Genomic DNA, 23,465 nt, shown 5'->3' on the forward strand with positions numbered 1-23,465 from the left:
CATAGGAGTGGGTGTAGATCCTGGGAGGGGACATGGGAAGGATCATTTCCTTCTTCTAGTTGGGGTGAACTGTATGCAAACATGGCTCCCTTCATTCTTTATAAAATGGGTGGGTCACAGTGGAATTTTATAACGGAATCTGTAATTCCTACTATATATTGTAATTTCTTTGCATCTTACCCAGCAGATGTGGATTACAGAAACATTTCTCCTGTTTTGGGTCAGATTCGAAAGGTAGATTTTAAACTAGACACAGAACAGGTGAACCAAGACCTTTATGGGAAATTCTTTGAGCAATTGTCCCATATTGCTTACTAATAGAAAGATTACCTTTATAACAGGCCTTGGCTAAAATAGATAAGCCGTCCCCTAAAGAAATTCTTGCATTTATTGTTACTGGGAGCAGACTGCTACAATAGACCAGTTTGCAGGATGAGGTGAGGCAGTGAAATATTCTCTTTTTAACCTGTCTTCTTTTACGGCCCCTTTCATGAAGCTGCACTAGAGGCTTTTAGCGTGGGCCCGCACAGTAAATGGTCCGACGCTCATAGAATTCCTACGCGCGTCGGAGCACTTACTGCCCTAAACTATTTTTGAGCCCCGCCTCCAAGCTCTGTAATTGCTGATGCTATTTTGGACAAAATATGGGCAGGCCTGATTGCCTATGATATAAAAGTATACATTACACAAACATTGAAGCTATTTCGATCTGCAGAATATCCTTTTCCTGGTTTTTGGAGGTAGCATTTGTAGCTGCACGAGACCCGTGCCATTACAGTTTTGCTCTTGAGTTTTCCGTGATTTTCCTCTTCCTCTCGCTCTGCAATTTTGTTTTGAAATTATGTTACTGACGTTGTCGGGACCGGATCAAGGCCCCCTTTTATGAAGCCGCATTGGGCTTTTTTTTATCGCTGGCCGTGGCAGCATTAGCTCCGACGCTCGCAGGAATTGCAACTTTCACCCTGTGGGAGTGCCAAACATCATAAACTAATTTTAGCATTTTTTTTGTTTGATTCCAAAATTTCATGTTAATGCGTTGTTTGTGATCCACGATTTACGCCACTCTTTAAAACCCACTTCTCTCAACCGTAGCTCACAATGACTGACTTCGCAGAACAAGTTGAAACTTGTCGCATGCTGTTACTAAGGATTGACACGTACTGAAGATCCCTGCCTTTCCGTTGGACTAAGTTAGGCACCTAAACAGAAAACGTGCCCACGATCCATTCACAATCTGCCCTTAACCACGCCTACGTTCTGGTAGGTACCTTGGCCTAGGCGCCTTGCTAAAAGTGGTAGGTGCCTACTGAGGCGCCAGGAAAGTAATTTATTTTTCATTTAAATCAATTAAGCTGTTTAAATAATTGAGGGTTGTCTTTCACAAAGTGGTTTAGCCATTTATAAGTGCCCTGAAGCCCATAGGGACTTAAAGGGCTTCGGGGCCAGGGCCGTGCAGCTTTGTGAAAAGGGGGGGGAGGGGTAAGTTAGGCTAACCCCCTGTTTTACTAAGGTGCGCTAACCGATTAGCGCGCGCTAAATGCTAACGTGTCCATAGACTGACATGCACACATTAGCGTTTAGTACGCGCTAAGTGGCTAGCAAAACGGGGTAAGTGGCTAGTAAAACGGGGTAAGTGTGCCGATCTATTTTTAGGCATAATTTGTAGAATCTAGGCCTATGTGCTAGTCTATAAAGGGCTCTTGCAAAAAAAAAAAAAATCAAAAATGTAATTTTGCCAAGAAAATACTACCAATAAGCACACATTCACTTGGCAAATATTCAAGTTACACAGCGCTGTACTGAGCAACTGGACTCCCAAATTAATTATCCAAACGAGCCTCACTCAGACAAATAAGCAGGACATTCAAGTCCAAGCTAAATAGTCAAAGCCACACAGGCTTAAAGTCTGGAAATCATAGGCTTTTCTTACATAAAGGGCAACATCTCAGAACACGTTAAAGAATACCATTCAGTGCTGATTTATATTTTTAGGGTACTAACCCCACCTTTTACAAAACCACAATAGCGTTTTTTTAGCTCAGGCTGGCATGCTGAATACTGTACCTTGCTCCCGACGCTCATAGAGTTCCTATGAGCGTCGGGAGCAGCGCAGAGCATTCAGCGCACCAGCCTGTGCTAAAAAACTCCATTGCGGTTTTGTAAAAGGGGGGGGGTAAATTTTGAGTGCCATTTACCAAATCCAGTCCTTATAGTCCACATCAAGAGAACCTAACATCGCTAATTATTAATAGCATAGCAAAAAAAAAAAAATTTGAAAAACTGTTTTACCCCAGAAAAAACAGGCCTACTACTTTTTTTTTTTCTAAAATGTGGAACGCTTCACGAATTTGCAGCACATATATTAAAATTGGAACGATACAGACAAGATTAGCAGGCCTACTACTACTATTTATTATTTCTATAGCGCTGTGCATTTTAACATACAATAGTCAGTCCCTGCTCCGAAGAGCTTAAAATCTACTGAATATTTGGACTAATTGATCTCAGCCAAAAACAAAATTAAATAATATTTGCCCTCTTTTATTAAGCCACAGTAGAGATTTCTACCGCGGCCCGGAGCAATATATGCTCCAACACTCATAGGAACTCTCTAAGCATCGGAGCAGCATCAAAGCATTTAACGCTCCGGGCTGCGGTAGAAACCTCCGGGCTTGGTAAAAACGGTGGGGGTGGGGGGGGGGGGTGGAATTATCTTGAAAACGCCGAAACACTGCCAGTGTCGAGTCTATGAGCCCTTGTGGCACATTTATCAATAAAGTGACTTTTGAATCATATACCCATGGCTGTTCACTTGACATCTTCTCCTCACGACTCCTTCGGTCGACTCCATCGGTGTGTATGGTTCTCCTGTCGTTGAGGCCTCTCCTTGGCTTCCTACTCAGTGTCTCCAAAAACTGAGACACATCAAGACTATCTGCTGATACAATCTGAAAATAAAGCACCCCTTATTTCTGGTAATCTTGGAGCACCCAAGTATGTGCTACACTGACAAAGAGACAGCTTGAACATAATGCAAAATTTCTTTTAAATACATTTTTAGAAATTCCAGTGGGTCTAACTAATGGGTCATTGGAAATTTCAGAATTCTAAGATTCCTTGAGTAATTTTCCATAAGTTCCAAGGGAGCAAGTACCAGCGAACTTAGACAAAGGCTGGCTGTAAGTAGCAAGATCCTTCAATGTCATCTCTTCTCAGTCTCGGAGAACTTAACTGCTCCTTCCTGTGAAAATTTATATAGTAAGGAAACAGAAACTTGCATTGTATGTTCAGTCCTTCTAACATCCTGCCAAATGTCTTGTAGAGTTTCTTGTTTTTTTTTTCTTGAGAAGGTAAATCTTTGGGGCAGAATCAGAATTTATCTGAACTGCCTTGGGTTAAATGTAGAGAATGACACGGCGACAAATTTTTCACCGTCCCCGTGGGAACTCATTTTCCTATCCCAGCCCAGCGAGTTCTTTTCTTGTCTCTGCCTCATTCCTGCAAGCTCTGTCCTCATCTGCACAAGCCTCAAACATTTTAAAACCATAAGTAGCAACATTCTAGAGCTCAGATTGTGATGTCATAATGCCTCATTCCACCAATGACTAAGCTCCATCCTCATCTGCACAAGCCTCAAACCCTTTAAAATCATAAGTAGCAACATTCTAGAGCTCAGATTGTGATGTCATAATGCCTCACTCTACCAATGCCTAAGCTCTGTCCTCATCTGCACAAGCCTCAAACCCTTTAAAATCATAAGTGCTTGAGGCTTTTGCGGTTAAGGCAGAAGAATGGGACAGGGACAGTAAAAAAACTCACGGGGATTTTCCAAACAAAAAGTCTGGTAACCTTAGGTGCACGGCCGAAAGACAGCTTAGTAAAAGCCCTTAAATTAAGGGACTTGACAAATAAGAACAAATGGCATAAATGGGTACATAGAAAATACAAAATAATAGAAAAATATATCCTAAATATCATATTAATTTATAAAATTATAAATAAAAATGTTGACTATTTAATTTGTTTTCTTGCGCGTCTAGCGCTATAGAAATGATCAGTAGTAGTAGTAGTAGTAGCATGGAATGTTGCTACTCTTTGAGATTCTGGAATCTTGCTACTCTTTGGGGATTCCAAACAATACAATCTCAAAGAACAATAACATTCCGGAATCCTGACGCGATACATCAAGCTCCTTCTCTGGCAGTATTCAAATCCAGACTCAAAGCCCACTTCTTTGAAGCTGCTTTCAATTCCAAACTTCAAACCTCCTGCTAAGCACCAATATCTGTCTTGTCATCCCTCTGTAATTCCCCCAGCTGAGCACTGTGTATTGATGCACCTTCTTATCCAATTTGTTTGTCTTGACTAGATTGTAAGCTCTTTTGAGCAGGGACTGTCTCTTTTATGTTTTGATTGATAGTGCTGTGTATGTCTAGTAGCGCTATAGAAATTATTATTATTAGTAGTAATTTCTAGTATTCTACAATTCATGAATGTAACTGTGCACCTTGCCCACATTCCACCCAGACTCTGCTCTGTGTATGCCTACCTGTAAAATAGGCCCTATATATGACATGTGCATATTTACAGAATTGCACTTAGACTTATTATTGACATATGTGGGCACGTTCTTCCCTATCTATATCCCTTATTGAAGGATATAGATAGGGAAGATATAGGATGAAGAAGGGTACAGTTAGAAGGATATAGATAAAGTAGAAAAAAAAAAGAAAAAAAAAGGATTGAAGGGATAGAGGGGTACATACAGAAGACTACTACGCAGGTCCTAGACCTGATGGGCCGCCGTGTGAGCGGATTACTGGGCACAATGAACCTCTGGTCTGACCCAGCAGAGGCACTTCGTATGTTCTTATGTAAGTCAGTATTCTAATCTTATGTATATCAGTATTCTAATCATTTATGTGCTTATTCAGTTTTTATCTGTACATTTCAAATTAGTGGTCCTTTATGGTCTGTGTTCTGCACATGTGGCAGAGATAAAGGATTCAGGTAGAATATGATTTCTATTTAGAGACTTCTAGCAATCCGGCTTGTCTCATTTTTCTAATAGGAGGTGTATTGGTGTTCTAGGGCATGGTATAAACTTTGCAGTGCACTATGTAAGTTCTGGATGATAGCGCTGGTTTGGCATGGCAGCTTTCCTACATATTTCCTGAGTGCATTTTTTTTTTTTTTTTTACCACAGTGCTGTTATATTTCACAGTCTATCTGGCAGTGAAAGGAATTTTATGGTAAGTTGTAAGGGGGCTTATCTAGTACTTTACATTCTGCAGTTCTGTCAGGGTTTTGATCCCAGTGGTTTTCGGGTATAGTGATGATATAATTTTTACAGCGCACGCCCACACTGCGATCACTATTCCCTCTCAGCTGAATGAGAGTCCTTCAATTGCATTGCTGCCGTTAGGGTGTGGTGCTGCACTGTTGCGTTTTTTCATTTGCTAAAGACAGGCAGGTTCCCTGGCGTCCTGCAGAATTTGTCTGTCCCTCACTATTGAAATTGTGATAGTGAAACAGCACCTCCCACTGGCAAAACTAGAGGTGGAGAACTGCTCAGCTTAGAGCAGTTCTTCTCAACCAGTGTGTCAGGACACACTCGTGTGTTCTCAAGGGGTTGGAGGTGGGTCTCTTGAAATATCCATGACTGGTCCCTATTTCTGCTTCTTGACTAGCCTGTTGCCAGTGACGTAGTAAGGGGGTGCGGGGAGGAGGTGGAACGCCCCGGTCGCAGTCTTCGTGAAGTCGCAGCCCCCCTCCTCCTCTCTGTCCCCCGCTGCTCTCCTTGCTGTGCGCCCCTTGCCTCCCCCCCCATATCTTTTTTACTTCCCCGGTGTGAGGTTGCTGCCCGCATTGGCGCGCTCTCTGACATCACTTCCAGGACCCGCGCCTAGGAAGTGGCATCAAAGGGTGAGCCGACACCAACGTGGGCATGCTGCTCACGCCGGAGAAGTTGAAATGGTACAGGGAAGGGGGCGTGTGCATGGCGTGGTGGGTAGAGGAAGGGTGCCACTGCCCCGGGCGCCGCTCACTCCTACTATGCCACTGCCTGTTGCCATCAGTCCCAAATGGAAATGCTGCAGGTCTGTTGTCCGTACGTTCTGTTTGCTACATAGGCCCTCTTTTACTAACCCTCTCTTTTACTAAGGTGCGCTATGTTTTTTAGTGTGCGCTAATCACGCACTAAATGCTAAAGCGTGCGTGTTATCCTATGGACGCCTTAGCGGTTAGTGCACGTGTTGACTTAGCGTAAGCTAAATGCATGCTAAAACACTTAGAGCACCGTAGTAAAAGAGGGCCTAAGGTGCGCTGATTAGCATGCATTAATCAATTTAGCACGCGCTAAATGTTAACACCTGCATGTTAGTCTATGGATGCATTAGCGTTTAGCACGCACTAATTCGATGAGTGGGCGCTAATCGGTTAGCGCACCTTAGTAAAAGAGGGGGTTAGTTTCTCAGGTATTTGCAAGTGGAAGGGTTTTGAGTTGCTGTTACTGAGGTGACACCGGATTTGAAAATATATTTGTTTTGTATGATAAACTGTGTAGATTCTAGAATGGGTAAACGTTTCTTGACTTGGCGGTAAGGTTATTATAAATTTGCATGCAACTCATCCGTTCCAGATTTCTCATTGATAAAGTGAAGATCAAAACTTCTTTGTTTTATAAACTATTGTTAAAACGAAAGTAGACTCTGCTTAAGAACATAAGAATACCCTTACTTATAGCCCAGTATCCCATCTTCACAATGGCCAATCCAGTCACAAGTACCCGCAAACTCCCAAATAGTAGCAGTATGCCATGCTACAGATCCAAGGCAAGCAGTGGCTTTCCCTGTGTCTGTCTCAATATCAACCTATGTACTTTTCCTCCAAGAACTTATCCAAACCTTTTTTTTTAAAACCAGCTACACTTTATATTTCCCATACTCCCTGTTTTACGAACGCGTAGCGCAGCTTTTAGCGCCGGCAGCGGCAGTAACAGTGCTGACGCACACAGAATTCCTCTGAGCGTCGGAGCAGTTACCGCCACTGCCAGTACTATAACCCTAGCTACGCATTCGTAAAAGAGGGGAACAATTTTTAACAAATATTTAGGAGCTTCTTTTTTTTTTGGGGGGGGGGGGGCTGTGAATGTTAGTGTTCAGTGTGTCACACATATGAAAACTGTCTGCTAGGTATGTCACACAGTCAGAAAAAAAAGGCAAGAAAGGTGTCTTTTCAACTGAAAATAAAGTCTGTATTTGAAACGGCGGTCCCAGCAAGGATCCCTGTTTCAGCGAATAAGAAAATGCCTTCCTCAGGGGACACTATTAAGAAATATATAACACATAAAAACATTTAAAATCATAAGGCATACATCATGAGGCATATATATTAAATATTTATATTATATCTATTTAGGCCCTCTTTTACAAAGGCGCACTAAGCGTTATACTGTGGATTTAGCACATGCTAAATCAACGCGTGCACTAACCGCTACGTGTTAGCGATTAGCGCGTGTTTAGTGTGCGCTAATATTTAGCATGCACTAAAAAGCTTAGCACACCTTTGTAAAAGAGGGGGTTAATATATACCGTATGCCTTATGATGTATGCCTTATGATTTTAAATGTTTTATCTGTTATATATTTATTAATAGTGTCCCCTGAGAAAGGCAATTTCTTATACGCCTAAACAGGGATCCTTGTTGGGACCACCGTTTCAAAGAAAGACTCTCCCCCTCTTACTAAGGTGCGCTAACCGATTAGCGTACGCTAATAGAATTATCGCGCGCTAAACGCTAATGCGTCCATAGACTAACATGTACATGTTAGCGTTTAGCGCACGCTAATTCGATTAGGTTGCGCTAATCAGTTAGCGCACCTTAGTAAAAGAGGGCCTTTGTTTTCAGTTGAAAAGATACCTTCATTGCCTTTTTTGTCTGTCTGTACTCTAAGGAGAGGTGTTCTTTTGTCTCTTAGTCTGCCAGCTATGTCGCAACAGAAAAAGGGTTGAGAGCCTCTGGCTTTGAGGGAACAGTGGCTGCAGTCCACCTCTGAGCGCTAGGAGGTACAATATAGTTAAAGACGCCAAAGGTAGAAAATGATTACTGATTGACAGGGCCCATTTCAAAGTCTTGGGACCTCAATCTATGTTCCTCACAGTATTCACTTGATAGTTTTTGTCAGCTGATTTGGCTTTTCTGGTGCAGAATTAATTCTCTTGTGTTCAACATACCTGCCAGTGTACGACTTTTTCATGTACTGGATCTTAAAAACTTTTGTTTATATTTATTATGAGTAAATTAAATATTTAGAGGAGGCTATAAATTTCATGAGATTGAATCAGAGAGGGGACCCATGCCCTGCCTCACCCCTGGTGTCCCTGATTTTCCAACAGAAATCTGGTCCGCTAAGCACAGACTGAATATACCGAAGTGATATCAAAAATGCATGTATTGCAAAATGATATGTACGTAAAAAAAAATATATATATATATATATATTCAAGAAAATAGGGTGACGTTTTTCTTACTGTGAAGACATGTAGGAGGAAATTCTATAAAGAAGGTGCTAAAATTTATGGACCAAATATGTCCATAAATGTTTTGAATAGCTGATATGTGCACATACGGCATGCAAATGCTGGAAATCTGGCTATAGCTATTTTAACTATGCACATATCTTTAATTGCATGTATTTTGCAGGAACGCATTTATTTGGGTGGAGTCTGGGAAGAGCATGGGACTACGATAAGTTACGCCCTATATCCAGAATCTAGGTGCAATGTCCACAGAAAGAAGGAGCAGACGAGATGGCTTTATCAGTCCAAAGGGAAACATTTATTATAACAGTCCCAACAAGGATCCAAGTTTCGATAATATAAGAATTGTCTTCAGGGGACAAGCGTAGAGAGTATGATGTAAAAACTCCTTGACGAATGTAAAACAGCAACCAACGTGATGTAGATGGCTGGGACGGATGGGAATGCTGATGTTTTAGGCACTCCTGAAAGACTCACCCTAACTGTATTTCTGGCAGATTCTCAAGACACTGCAGGTTCTTCTACTGGTCTATTCCCTGGAGCGGTGTTCTTCAACCTTTTTACACCTATGGACCGGCAGAAATAAAAGAATTATTCTATAGACTGGTATCGGTCCGTGGACCAGCGGTTGAAGAACACTGGGCTAAGTTGTGGGCCAGACCCCGCCCATCTCTACCCAATCTCCACCCCAGACCCCGCCCCCATAATAACACTAATTACACCTTGCACGTCCCGTTCCTCATCTGGAAGCCTTCCCTCTGATGTTGCAATGTCAGAGAGAAGGCTTCCAGTTCAGGCGCAGGATGCCCGTAGGAGCCACTGCCCGTGGCTTTGTGCACTGAATCAGTTAGGAAGAGGGAGCTGGCTTGAAGATAACACCGCATCGATAGCACCGTGGACCGGCGATTGAAGAACACTGTTTTGGGCCTGATGCACGTGCTGGCCCCGTGGACCAGCAGGAAATTTCTGTGGACCGGCACTGGTCCGTGGACCGGTGGTTGAAGAACACTGCCCCGGAGCACTTGTTGGATTCTAGATGGAGCCTTCAGCTTTGGCTCTAGGCCGTGAATACAGCAAATGAAATGAGAAGGATCTGTTTCATGACACACTCCATTCCCAACTCTCGAAAAGAATACCAGGGAAAAGTTCTCGAGAACCTGCCAGAAATACAGTTAGGTCGAGACTTTCAGGAGTGCTTAAAACATCAGCGTTCCCATCTGTCCCAGCCCATCTGCATCACGTCGGTTGCTGTTTTTCATTCGTCAAGGAATTTTTACATCATATGCTTGTATGCTTGTCCCCTGAAGAAGGCAATTCTTATATTGTCGAAACTTGGATCCTTGTTGGGGCTATTTATAATAATATTTTCCCTTTGGACTGATAAAGCCATTTCGTTTGCCCCTTCTTTCTGTGGACGTTTTACCTTACGAGGTGAATTTTTCATCTTGTATTTCTTCAGAATCTAGGCACAAGCATTTTCATCAGCTTTATGCTGACACCTAAGCGTATTCAAGCAAATATACTCAATTACGCTAATATTGAATAAAGGAATGTATGTGCCTAGTTTCCTTTCTAGAATACACTCCCCTCCCCCCCTCCTCCCCCCTTTTACAGAATTGTCCTCTTAAAATACAAAACCATCACAGTTAAATAGTGACTAGAATGATGAAGGTTAAATATGTTGCTTATTATCTATGCTCTAACATCTACAATTTTCCTTAGAATTTCACTCTAGATGCTCCAGTATCCTGTATGGCTGTTTACCGCAGGGAAAATGAGGGACTTTTGGGGGCAGATGTGTTTTGGTTACACTATCATAATGCCCCTAAAAATCCTTATTGTTCTTGCCGTGCACGTCTTTGTTTCTGAGCCTGGCGTGAGCTGCCGTACTGGTGGAGATGGTGGAGGTTTAAGAGCATGATTCACCCAGTGTAGCAGTACATTTTTACCGCCAGCTGCCTTTACCCCCTACAGTTGGCAGAGCTCCACCGCTGGATTGTATTTTTGTTTTGTTTTTTTTTAAGAAAAAAATTTTTTTTTCAAAGTATGTTTTTACAAACCAATCATTAGTTATCTGGCAATGCTGCTGGTGATGTAAAACATATGACCCACACAACAGGGTAGCTGGCTGGCTCCACCCAGGGGTGATACCCATAATTAGTTGCCTACTCTGGTTGGTAAATATGTCCTAATTATTGTCAATTTGATGTGGTGTGCCACTTTAGACAGATAAATGCAGCCTTTACGGCACTGAAGGATAATCTGGTAATGAGTTGGCAGGAGTGTTAAAATAGTATAAGAACATAAGCATTGCCTCTGCCGGGTCAGACCAGGGGTCCATCATGCCTGGCAGTCCGCTCCCGCGGCGGCCCTCCAGGTCCATGATCTGAAAGTGTTCCCTACCTAACCTAAAATGTCCATACCCTATTCGTTCAATGTCCTGTAAGGTAAACCTCTATCTGTACCCTGTTATCCCCTTCGCTTCCAGGAAGTCATCCAGTCCCTTTTTGAACCCCAGAATTGTACTCTGTCTTATCACCTCTCCGGGAAGCGCGTTCCAGGTGTCTACCACCCGTTGAGTGAAGAATAACTTCCTTGCATTCGTTATGAATTTGTCTCCTCTCAAGAGATCATTCAGAAAAACTGAGAGGAGACAGATTCATAACGAATGCAAGGAAGTTCTTCTTCACTCAACGGGTGGTAGACACCTGGAACGCGCTTCCCGGAGAGGTGATAAGACAGAGTACAATTCTGGGGTTCAAAAAGGGACTGGATGACTTCCTCAAGAAACTTTGGGCCCGATTACTTAAAAAGGATTTAAATGGCTCCTGGCCATTTAAATCACCTGTCGGGGGCTTAGCAGGCACATTCAGAGACACTCAACTGGATAGTGTTACTGAAAATATCCGGTTAAGGTCTGGTTCTATAAACAGCGCTTAAAATATAGGTGCCAAGTAGTGTTTCATTTACAGTAGGTGCAATTCTGTAAAAATTAGGTACATTTTGTAGAATTACTGCTAGTAGCACCTAAAGTGATCTTAAGGGTTCCAACCTTAGGCAAGCCATATTTATACCAAGGTCTTCTTGACCTAAATACTAACCCTCTCTTAAACAAAGGTGCGCTAAGCTTTTTAGGGGGGGGGCGCTAAATATAGGGTGCTAAACATGCGTTAAACGCTAACGCATGCATGTTATCCTATGGGCGCGTTACTGGTTAGCGCATGCGTTGATTTAGCGTGCGCTAAATCCACGCTAAAAACGCATGGCGCACCTTTGTAAAAGAGGGCCTAAGTCCAAAATAGGTATCTGTTTGAACACACGCCCATGATCCACCCCCCTAACCGCGCCTACTTTCTGGTAGGCATCTTGGACTAGGCACCTACCAAGTTAGACGCCTACCATCCAATTAAGTGCAATTAGCATCAGTTACAAGCTGTTAATAGTCAATTATGCCAATTAAGCTTTTTAAATGATTAAGGGGTCCTTTTATTAAGGCACGCTAACCAATTCAGCGCGAGCTAAAGATTAGCACGCATTAAATGCTAAGGCATCCATTATATTCTATGGGCACCTTAGCATTTAGCGCACACTAAATCGATTAGCATGCCTTAATAAAAGGACCCCCCCTAAGTTAGGTACCTAGATGAGCTAGGCACGCCAATCTAGGCGACTAAATTTAGGCATCATTTATTAAATATGAGCCTTAGGGCTCCTTCTACGAAGGTGCGCTATCGGTTTTAGCGTACGCACTGGATTAGCGCACGCGAGCCGAAAATCTACCGCCTGCTCAAAAGGAGGCGGTAGCGGCTAGCGTGCATGGCAATTTAGCGTGCGCTATTCCGCACATTAAGGCCCTAGCGCGCCTTTGTAAAAGGAGCCCTTAGTGCTCAAGCCAAAACTGGCTATTTTGGGGGTAGCGTCAGCACTTGGCTCACGCCCTTTATAGAATAGCGCTTAATGCAGATTTTTTTTTTTTTCCGGCGCCCGTTTCTGTGCGCTCCTTATAGACTTCCCCCTAACTGTGTATGCGTGTATTAGTCCTAGGCAACCGTCGCTTTTACAGTGCTCAGCACTCCAAACACAGTGGCAAGACATTCACGTGTGATTTTAATCCAGGGGCTTAACCCAGGGGTATCCAATGTGTAGCCCACGGGCCTTAGCGGCACCTGGTTCATCATCCTGGTCGGCCACTCGGATTCCTTTAACATAATCATTTGTTGCAGTTTCAAGGATTTACCTTTTAAACTTTGGGGCCGTTTCTTTGCTTTGTTTTTTGCACTCATTTTGGACACATTTAGGGCTCCTTTTACAAAGGTGCGCTAAGTGTTTTAGCACGCACTAACCACGCGCTAAATGCTAGCACGTTCATGTTAGTCTATGGGCGCATTAGCGGTTTGCACGCGCGTATATTTAGAGCACGCTAAAACGCATAGCGCAGCTTAGTAAAACAGGGGGTTAGTTACTCTTAGGACCTGATGGTTATGTTCTCTTGCTTACCATTTGTGGGGTGGTTACATGATTGTAATATAATTTACCATCAATTTGTCTTTAGTCTTGCATTAACTCATGCTTTTTTATGTCTTTATAGCATGTTGAGTGTTTGTACATCATATTTGATTTGATTGATCATACGTTATGGGGCTCATAATCGAAAGAGAAAAATGTCCAAAAACCGGCCTGTCGGCACTTGGACGAAGATTTCTTAAATACGTCCAAGTGTGATACTAAAAACGGGTTTTGGACGTATTTCTGAACGACCTAGGCCTTCATAGTGCCGCTGAACGACCAAAGCTAAACGGGCCGTTTCAGGAGGAGTGTCGAGGGTGGGAGTTGGACGGACATGGGCCGGCTTAGACTTAGTAATTTAAAAACCTTTCTTTTCAAAGATGCTTTCGATAATTAATTTTTTCTTTTTGATTTACTCTGTCTGTTGATTATGATTATGGAATATTTAGATCCCTTGCCTTATGTTTTTTTCCTTGATTGTTCTGCTCTTTTAAACATTTTGTAGTTCACTCCCCTTTTTCTTATATTTACTTGTTTGTTAAGTTTGTTAATAGTCCTTCCTTGACTTAATTTTATGTTAAGTATTGTATTACTGCCTTAATACTGTAATTTTATTATTATGTTCATCGCTTTGAAATATGATTTAAGCGATTAATCAAAAACATTATTAAGCTTGAAACTTGAAATTTGATGTATAACCGAAAGTTATACAGCCCAGCATAGACATGGTCTAAATCACAAAATCCCACCTAAAGTCACCAGATAAGCACTGAAACACATAATGCAGACCCCCACACACTATCCCAGTGATCACCGACCCCCCCACCCCCATAAAAATATTAATCGCATCTTTAAAATTAAGCCTCCACCGTTTTTGTGAAGTTCACCCTTAAGGTACCCCACTATTTAGGTGACATGTCTGGGTATGCAGTCCATCACTTTGCAGACCCCTCCCACGTCCAACAGGGCTTGTTCTAGGCATTTTGGACTTGGACGGAAAGTTGGACGAAAATGTGGTATAAAGATGGACGATTTAGTGGCTTGGACGATCAGATCGGCAGGACGTATAATTAGACGATTTTTGAAATAAAAAAAAAGTTGGACGTATATTTCGAAAATGTATCTTAAGCTGTTTTTTACTTTGGACGAATAGCAAGATGGACTTAAACGGACTTAGACGTCCCTTTTGATTATGCCCCTCCACGATTTTATCTATTCTAATGTTTGGTATTTTATTGTTCTTAGATGTATGTTTTTAGAAGCATTTTTGCTATTATGTATCTTTTCTCATTATTTTTTATGTTCACATTTCTCTGTATTTTGTTGACTAGACTCTGTGACTAGAGCAGTGTTCCTCAACCTTTTGACACCTATGGACCGACGGAAATAAAAGAATTATTTTGTGGACCGGCACCGGTCCACAGACCGGTGCTTGAAGAATACTGGGCTAAGTCGTGGGCCATCTCTGCCCAGTTGCCATCCCAGATCCCGCCTCCATAATAGTACTAATTGTAATACCATTTTTTCCATTCATTTTTCATATATACATACACACAATATAATCTTATTAACAACATATTATGGTTAACCACAAAATTAAACTAGACAAAGCAGACTGTATGCTTCTCAACATTCATTCCTCCCAGAACACAGATAACCCCATGCAAATACGGGACCAAAAACTAAAAGTACTAATATATACAAACAAAACCCTAAGATGCAAGACTCTGCATGCAGTACAACCTCCAGAGAAAAAGAAACAAATTCATTTCTTCCTGAACAGTGCAAAATACAGACAGCAGATGTAAATTCTCAAAATTGACACAATTTAATCACTAAATTTAAAAGTAAAATAATTCCCCCTACCTTTGTTGTCTCCCTCCCTCCATGCTATGCTTTACCTTCTGGCCTGCTCCTGCCTGGCCATTTTATGCTTCCCCCGGTGTTATCTTCGGGCCGGCTCCCTCTTCCTCACTGACACAGTGCACAAAGCCGCGGGCAGCGGCTCCACACGCGCGTCCCACACCTCATCTGGAAGCCTTCCCTCTGATGTTGCGATGTCAGAGAGAAAGCTTACGGTACAGGTGCAAGATGTGTATAGGAGCCCTGCAGCACTGAGGAAGAGGGAGCCAGGCCAAAGATTATGCCGCATTGATCGCACCGCGGTCCAGCAATTGAAGAACACTGTCTTGGGCCTGACGCATGTGCCGGCCCTGCGGACTGGCAGGAAATTTCTGCAGACCGGCACCAGTCCACGGACCGGCGGATGAAGAACACTGGACTAGAGAATGACACGGGGACAAATTTTTCCCCACCCCCACAGGAATTCGATTTTCCAGACCCGTCCCTGCAAGTTTAGTCACTGTCCCTGCCCCATTCCTGTAAGCTCAACCTTAATCGCACAAACCTCGACTAATGATTTTAAAGCATTTGAGGCTTGTGCAGATGAGGACGGAGCTTGCAGGAACGGGGCCGAGACAGGAAAAGAACCCACAGGGATGGGACAGGAAATTAGTTCTCATGGGGACAGGGAAAAATTTGTCCCCATGTCATTCTTTATCAAGGACTCCTGAAGCAGGCCTTTTGGCTAAAACATGGTCCGTGTTGAGTCTTAAGATCTCTTTTTTATTTGTTTAGACATTAATAAATTGCCTTGTTTTTGGAGACCTGGACTGCTCTGCAATGTCGAGGTCGTGGTGCAGAGCAGGAGTGATTTTTTCAGTGTCCAGCCACCACCGTGCAGCTTCCTCAATGCCTGCTTCAGTTCTTGCGGGTGTGTAGTATTGCTTGGCAAATGATCCAAGGCAGTATTACGAGTAAATGATATTGCCTTTTCATGGAGCCTCTGAAAGCATACAGATAAAGTATGTGTTGAGGCAGTGGGGGCGGAGCAGTTTGCCCCAGGTTCGGTCTTGGTAGGGTCATCGGCACCTGTCTTCCTCTCCCCCTGCTTTCGCCCCCCCCCCCCTCTTCCCTCATACTTCTCTAATGTTTCTTGCACAAGCAGCATTACAAAGTTGCTGCCTGCGTCGGTGTCGCCTCTCTCTGATGTCACTTCTGGGCCCAGGAAGTGACATCAGAGGGATAGCATTTTCTCTGGTGGGCTCATAATCTGTCTAATGTACAGGGCAGTGGAGGATTAGGTGATTTGCCCAGGGTCACAAAGAGAAGCACAGGGTTTGAACCCACAACCTCAGGGTGCTGAGGTTGTAGCTTTAACCAGTGTGCCACACTACCCCTAATAAGTGAAAGTTAATTCAAATCACTTAAAAATAGTGTCAAAATTGGCACAACCCTTAAAAAAGTTAAGATATGGTTAAAAATCAATAAGAGAAATGGAAAATGCTAAAAAAAAAAAAAAAAAAAATCCAACTGAAAAGTTGACAAGAGAGAACAACTCTCATATGAAGAAAAGCTTGGGGCTCTCTGTCTTGGAGAAGAGACAGCTGAGGGAGTATAGTAAAGAGGTCTTTAAAATCTTGAATGGGGTGGAATGGGAAAACATGAATTGATTGTTTATCCAAAAACACAAAAATAGGGGATGCTCCATGAAGTTACATAGTAGCACATTTAAAATTAGTAGGAAAAATATATTTTCACTCAATGCAGAGTTAAATTCTAGAACGCATTGCTGGAGTAAAAGTCTACAAATCATTTTTGGTAGACCTGGGGAAAACCACTACTTAACCCTGCAATTAAATAGCATGGATACTGGGACCATTGGTCTGATCCAGTAAGGCTCTTCTAATGTTCTTATGCTCTGAAATGCATTGCTAGTGGATGTGGTAAGAGCGGTTAATGTAGCTGGTTTTTAAAAAAGGTTTAGACAAGTTCCTGGAGGAAAAGTCCATAAACTGCTGTTGAGACTGCTTGCCCTGGATCGGTGGCATGGAATGCTGCTACTATTTGGGGTTTTGCCAAGTACTTGTGACCAGGATTGGCCTTCTTGAAGATGGGATACTGGGTTAGATGGCCATTGGTCTGACACAATAAGACAACTTTTATGTTCTTTTGAAGTCATATTAGTAGTGGGGAGAGGAGGACTAATTTAGCATTAGAAATTGCAACATTTATGTTTATGTTTATGGATGTATTCTTATTTTTTTCTTATCACTCAGTTCAAATAAAATTATGCACATGTATAATAATAATAATAGTTTTATTTATATCCTGTTGTATTTTTTCAGTTCAAGACGGTATACAACAAGAGATGCTGTATGAACAGATCAGAAAGGAGTGAGAGACAATTGAGAGAAAAGGGTGGGAACAGGGGGAGTCAGAAGAGGTGAGAGAAGAGCGGAATTGAAGGATCAGATAAATTTGTCGAATAAGTGGGTTCTAGTGTTTTTCTGAAAGAATGGTATGTGGGTGCCTTCAGAATTAGGTCCCTTAAGGAATTGTTCCAGATCCCTGCTTGGAAGGAGAGTGACCTGTTGAGGAATCTTTTGAATTTGCATCCTTTGGGAGAAGGAAATGTGAACAGTGAAGTACCGCGAGAGAGGCGGAGCTAATCCCACATTCTGTATTAATAGAACGTAGGCTGTCGCTAAGAGCAGCACCCTATACAACTGAAGGCAGTAGGAATTCAAATAAAGTAATTCATTGTTGTATCGGACCTGAGAGATTTTCATAATGTGTAAGTAAGGTTCCTGAATGTGCTCTGTTATTAAAGTATAATGTAGAAATGGATCAAAACACATTTTGTGTTATTGATATGATAAGTTATGTACATTTTCTTGTAATCCGCTTAGGATATTTTAAAAATAAATAAATAAATATGCAAACATGTTTCCATATATCGTGAAATAAATGATTTATATAAAATCCTATTTTTGCATGTAAAACACCGTTTTACCTGTGGAAATGCTTTTTTTAAAACGGCTTAATTTAGGGCCTATAATTGCAGTCTTCTGGGGAAAAAAGCTCTGATGCAAGGCCCTGGCCTAAGACTCTCGCTGCAATGACGGAACTAAAGCGGGGCTTACCCAAGTATTTCTGACGCCCTAGGCCAGGGATGGGCAACTGCAGCCCATGGGCCAAATGCAGCCTGCCATTGAAATTTCAGGCTGTCCAAGAGACCGTGAGAAGTATGTACAGACAATTACATTAACCAGAGATTTGGTGATTTTAAATGATGTATTTCACAAATATTTTCAAAATAGCTACTCTAGCTGTTTGTTTTCAACATCAGTTCAAATTTATTTATCACAGAAGGGCTATGGAGTTCTGTGCTTTTCCGATTTCAACACTTTGTAATGTTGGGGCCTGGTAGGGATACTACTGACATTCATGTGGCCCTCTGTGCAAAAAAGGGTGCTCTTTCATGCCCTAGGCAAAATTCAAGCTGTGCCATCCTCCCCTTTAATTGTGTGCCTCCTGCTATGCACACACACCCCACCCCGCCCTCTTCCATTAATTTTTGAAAATAAATATGAAAAAGTCAACTTTTAATACACATTTATTAAATGATCCAGTATCTCTTCTCCTCTCTTCCCTCCCTCCATCTGGTCTATCTCTTGGTGTCCTCCACTCTGCTCCTTGTGTCCAGCATCTCTCCCCCCTCTCTTCACTCCCCTAGTCCAGTCTCTCTCTCCTCTCACTTCCCCTCCCCCTCAATGGGCCTGGCATTTTCTCCCTCTCTCACCCTTCCCCCCCTTTAGATGGAGCACCTCTTCTTCTCTCTCTCCCTTCCCCTCCCCCTCCCATCACCCACCCACAGTCCTCCTAACTTAAGCATCTTGGCTGGTAGCAGCATCAATTATGCCAGGTCAGCTCTCACTGACCCTAGGGCCTTCTCTCTGCCCTGCCCTTGCAGCAATAGGAAGTTGCATCAGAGGCAGCAGGCTACAACAAAGGGAAGGTCTTGGGGCTGGCCATGGTTTAATTGCTGCTCCTGTCATTAAAGAGATACAAGTTTGGAGGAGTTCAGAAGGGAAGGAGGAAGAGGGAGATGCCAGAGCTACAGAAAGAGGAGAAGGGATAGGAGGGAGACAGCCAGGGTAGGGGAGTAGGAGACAGGAGAGAATAGGTAAGAGAAGGACCCTTCGGTATATGAGTTGGAGAAGAGGACCAAATGAGGCGTGTGTGGTACAGCGTATGGAGTTATGGTCTCAGCACCCTGGGGCTGTGGGTTCAAACCCTGCGCTGCTTCTTATGACCCTGGGCTAGTCACTCAGTCCTCTATAGCCCCAGGTACGTTAAATAGATTGTGAGCCCACCAGGACAGATAGGGAAAACGCTTGAGTACCTGATTGTAAAACCGCTTAGATACCCTTGATAGGCGGTATATAAAACGCCTAATTAAAAAAAATGTGTCTCGAGTCTAATTGGTGTGACTGGCATGTCTGGTTTTACCACCTTAAATTATGCCACTCTAGGGGGCTGCCTTGTTCTTCTAAACTAGAGCTGGCCTTGGACAAAAGTAAGTATTGGGGGGGGGGGGGGATTCTAAATAGGGAGAACATCCCCAGGTAGTTGTGAATGAAGGCTGGCAACACTGATTCCCAGCCCTGATTTTGATTGAGCTCGAAGTGCAAACGAGTAGGAGGAAACAGCTAGGTTAAAGAATGCATTACATTAAATTTGCAAGCTTATATCCATCCAGCACAAAGGAATTCTAATACAGTTTAATGGGGAAAGAGAAATCTTTGTGAAACAAACCCTTCACTGTTGTGCATCTCGCCATTCGGGCCCCTGTGCCACACAGCTGGGAGGTGTGCAAAAAAAATGTGCAGAGGGGTGAGGCCAAATATTCCCCCGGCCAGCCCAAAGAGCTTTCTTAGAGCATGAGAATAATAATTAAAAAAAAAAAAAGCATCGGCCAGACTAAAATACTTCCAGAATGCCGACTGTGCACATGACTCTGGCATTTTACCGAAGCATCTCATTTCCTTCAAACTCTATCGGCTGGATCATAAAAAGTCAGTTGCAGCAAGCAACTATCAAGCAAAACTAAAAATTTGAATGGAAAGTAAAACAGAACTTTTCAGGCAGCTTTTTCATTTAATTTATACATTTTATATATGAATCTACAGTAACATAAAATTCAGATTACCATCATAATAGAAGAGATCGAGTAAATGTAGTTTTCTTTGAGGCAACGTGTTTTAATACATGTTAGACCAGTGGTCTTGAACTCAAACCCTCTGCAGGGCCACATTTTGGATTTGTAGGTACTTGGAGGGCCTCAGAAAAAATAGTTAATGTCTTATTACAGAAATGACAATTTTGCATGAGGTAAAACTCTTTATAGTTTATAAATCTTTTCTTTTGGCTAAGTCTTAATAATAATATTGTCATTTATAGCTAAAGAGACATTTGATCAAGAAACTGTTTTATTTTACTTTTGTGATTATGATAAATGTACCAAGGGCCTCAAAATAGTACCTGGCGGGCCGCATGTGGCCCCCGGGCCGCAAGTTTGAGACCTCGGTGTTAGACATATAAATTGGGGGGGGGGAGGGGGACAACTTTCATCTGTAACAATGAATTTTTAAACACTTCACAGTCTTAGAGATCACTAAAAGAAAACCCCACGGCCTGTTCAGTATGTGTCTCATTTTTTCTGAAGCATTTCACTTAAAGACAGCATCTACTGTCCCAAGCAGGCTCTCTTCTTTCCCATGTGCTTTTAGGGAAAGGGAAAAGGGGTTAGGAACTGATATACTAGATAGCCAGATTTCCCCGGACATGTCTGGGTTTTGAAAAGCTTTTAGCTTTATAAGTATTTTTTTTCAATAAAGACAGTTTTCCTTTGGATGGTTGGCCTCCTCCCTTGCCTCTCCTGCTGTACTGTATGCCAATATTCACTTCTGTCTAAATCACTAACTATTCTCTGTACTCTTTTTAAATCTCTAATATTGTAAAGCTATATGGTGCCTGTTTATATATTGTGGCCCCATATACACTGTAAAGAGATTATTGGTCTAATACTAACATATACTTCATAATATATGTATATGTATATATATATATTAATTCTTTATTTTTTCATTTGTATGGACCTTCGGATATCAACTTGACCATGAATAATGCCCAGCAATCTCTTGTCTTCATCAGTCCACTTTATTGTTTATTTACTCAAAACTCTAAAATTTATGAAGTATATGTTAGTATTAGACCAATAATCTCTTTACAGTGTATATGGGGCTGCAATATATAAACAGGCACCATATAACTTTACAATATTAGAGATTTAAAAAGAGTACAGAGAATAGTTAGTGATTTAGAGAGAAGTGAAAAGGACTACACTAACAATTGGTTAAGATTTATCAAGGTACTGTATGCCAAAACATAGCATGGCAAACATAGTATTAATTCTGGATTTGTATTCATTGAATGTGGCGCAGTGGTTAAAGCTGCAGCCTTAGCACCCTGAGGTTGTGGGTTCAAGCCCCCGCTGCTCCTTATGACCCCCAGGGATGTCACTTAATCCTCCCATTGCCCCAGGTACATTAGATAGATTGTGAGCCCACCAGAACAGACAGGAAAAAAATGCTTGAATAAATCACGTAAACTTTTTTCTGAGCTCCCCTGGGAGAACAGTATAGAAAATTGACTAAATAAATAGTGTGAAAAGTTTCAGCCTCTGATAACCAGAGCTGCTATTGTGACATCACAATGCCTCATTCCACCAGTGCCTGAGAGCCAGCCTTATCAGTGATGTCACAATGGCTTGATTGTCCTATACTTAGCTCACTTTTAGGACATTTTGATTTCTAGAGTGGTGCAGTGGTTAAAGCTACAGCCTCAACACCCTGAGGTTGTGAGTTCAAACCAACACTGCTCCTTGTGATCCTGGGCAAGTCCCTTAATTTCCTCCCCATTCCCCTCCCCCCTTGCCCCAGATACATTAGATCAGGGCTGCCCAAGTCCGGTCCTCGAGATCTACTGGCAGGCCAGGTTTTCAGGATGTCCACAATGAACGTGCATGAGAGAGATTTGCATACCAAGAAGGTAGTGCAGGCAAATCTCTCTCATGCATATTCATTGTGGATATCCTGAAAACCTGGCCTGCCAGTAGATCTGGACGACTGAACTTGGGCAGCCCTGCGTTAGATAGATTGTGAGCCTGATGGGACAGTCAGGGAAAAATGCTTGAGTACCTGAATAAATTAATGTGAACCGTTCTGAGCTCCCCTGGGAGAACTGTATAGAATATTGAATAAATATTCATGTATGGCTCTACTACTGTGTCCTATGTAGATTAATTTATACAGACATTCTTACAATTAGTTGAACTCCTAGATGTAACAGTCTTATCCAGTGGTGTAGTAAGGGGGGCAGGGGGCGGTACGCTCAGGCGCCGTCTTGGTGGGGGCGCCAGCACCCGTACTCCTCTCCACCCCCCCCCTACTTCTTCCTGACCCCCCATGCTGCATGCGCTCCTTCCCTTCTCTCGTACCTCTCTAATTTTCCCAGCACGAGCAGCACCACCAACTTGCTGCCTGCATCGGTATTAGCTCTCCTCCGATGTCACTTCCGGGTCCCGCTCCTAGGAAATGACGTTGGAGGGAGAGCAGACACGACACAGGCAGCAAGTTGGTGACGCTGATCGTGCTGGGAAACTTAAAGAGGTTCCGTGGAAGGGAGGGGGGGGTGCGCGCGTGGCAGGGGGGACAGAGAAGAGGTTGGGAGGAGGGGCACCACTCGCCCTAGCTACGCCACTGGTCTTATCTCTCACTGGCACCCTCCGTTCCGTACCTTCTACTGTCTTTTCACACCATTGGCATGTACCACATTTACTAAGTGTATATGTTTCATTAGGTTCTTGATGACCACTGTATCTATATTTTGATACTACCGTATTTTCACGCATATGACGCACATACGTGTAAAAAAAATTTTATATAGCACGCACACGCGTATACCGCGCATGCTGCTATAACCTCCTCCCGCCACTCCCGCTTACTCCCTCTTCTGGCCTGCGATCCGTCATCCTCCCCCCCCCCCACTCGCATCACCCCCCTTCCCCCTCGATCCTACATCCCCCCCAGCACCCCAAAGACATCGGTCGCTTACCCGATTGGGCACCGGCACCAGCACCAATGCACAGCCCGTGCCAGTGCCCGAAGATCCTCACTTGTTGGGCTGGGCTGGGCTGTGCTGGGCGGTGCGAGGGAGATCCTCCCTCTTCCCTGTGCCGGGCTGGACTGGGCTTTGAGCATTTGCACATGCTCAAAGCCTTCTGGTCTCGCTCTCTCCGAGATTCTGAATCTGAGAATTGGTTGGCGGCGGAGGAAAGCTCAACGGTACAATCTGGGAGGGAGGAGAAAGAACCCCCCCGCCCCCCTGAGATTCCCACGGATTACCTGAGGTTAACCCCATTAGGCCCAAACAGTCTTCCAGGCAGGCTTCATGCAGGGCCAAGTGAGGGGGGGGGGGGCGCGTGAACACAGACCCAACGGCCTCTACTGCTTC

The 23,465-nt window shown here is 43.1% G+C and overlaps 1 long non-coding RNA gene across 2 annotated transcripts in view; it reads left to right on the top strand.

Moving 5' to 3' along the window:
* The window catches only part of LOC117369049, a 39,092-nt gene extending 21,252 nt beyond the window's left edge, over positions 1-17,840 (top strand). For both annotated transcript variants that reach the window (XR_004541074.1, XR_004541073.1), the window contains exons 2-4: positions 1,093-1,260; positions 5,207-5,252; positions 17,234-17,840. This is a non-coding gene — a long non-coding RNA (uncharacterized LOC117369049). The remainder of the gene's footprint in view (positions 1-1,092; positions 1,261-5,206; positions 5,253-17,233) is intronic.
* The last annotated feature ends 5,625 nt before the right edge of the window (positions 17,841-23,465 follow it).

The sequence above is a fragment of the Geotrypetes seraphini genome, chromosome 11 (genome assembly GCF_902459505.1).
Source record: "Geotrypetes seraphini chromosome 11, aGeoSer1.1, whole genome shotgun sequence".
Lineage (NCBI taxonomy): Eukaryota > Metazoa > Chordata > Amphibia > Gymnophiona > Dermophiidae > Geotrypetes > Geotrypetes seraphini.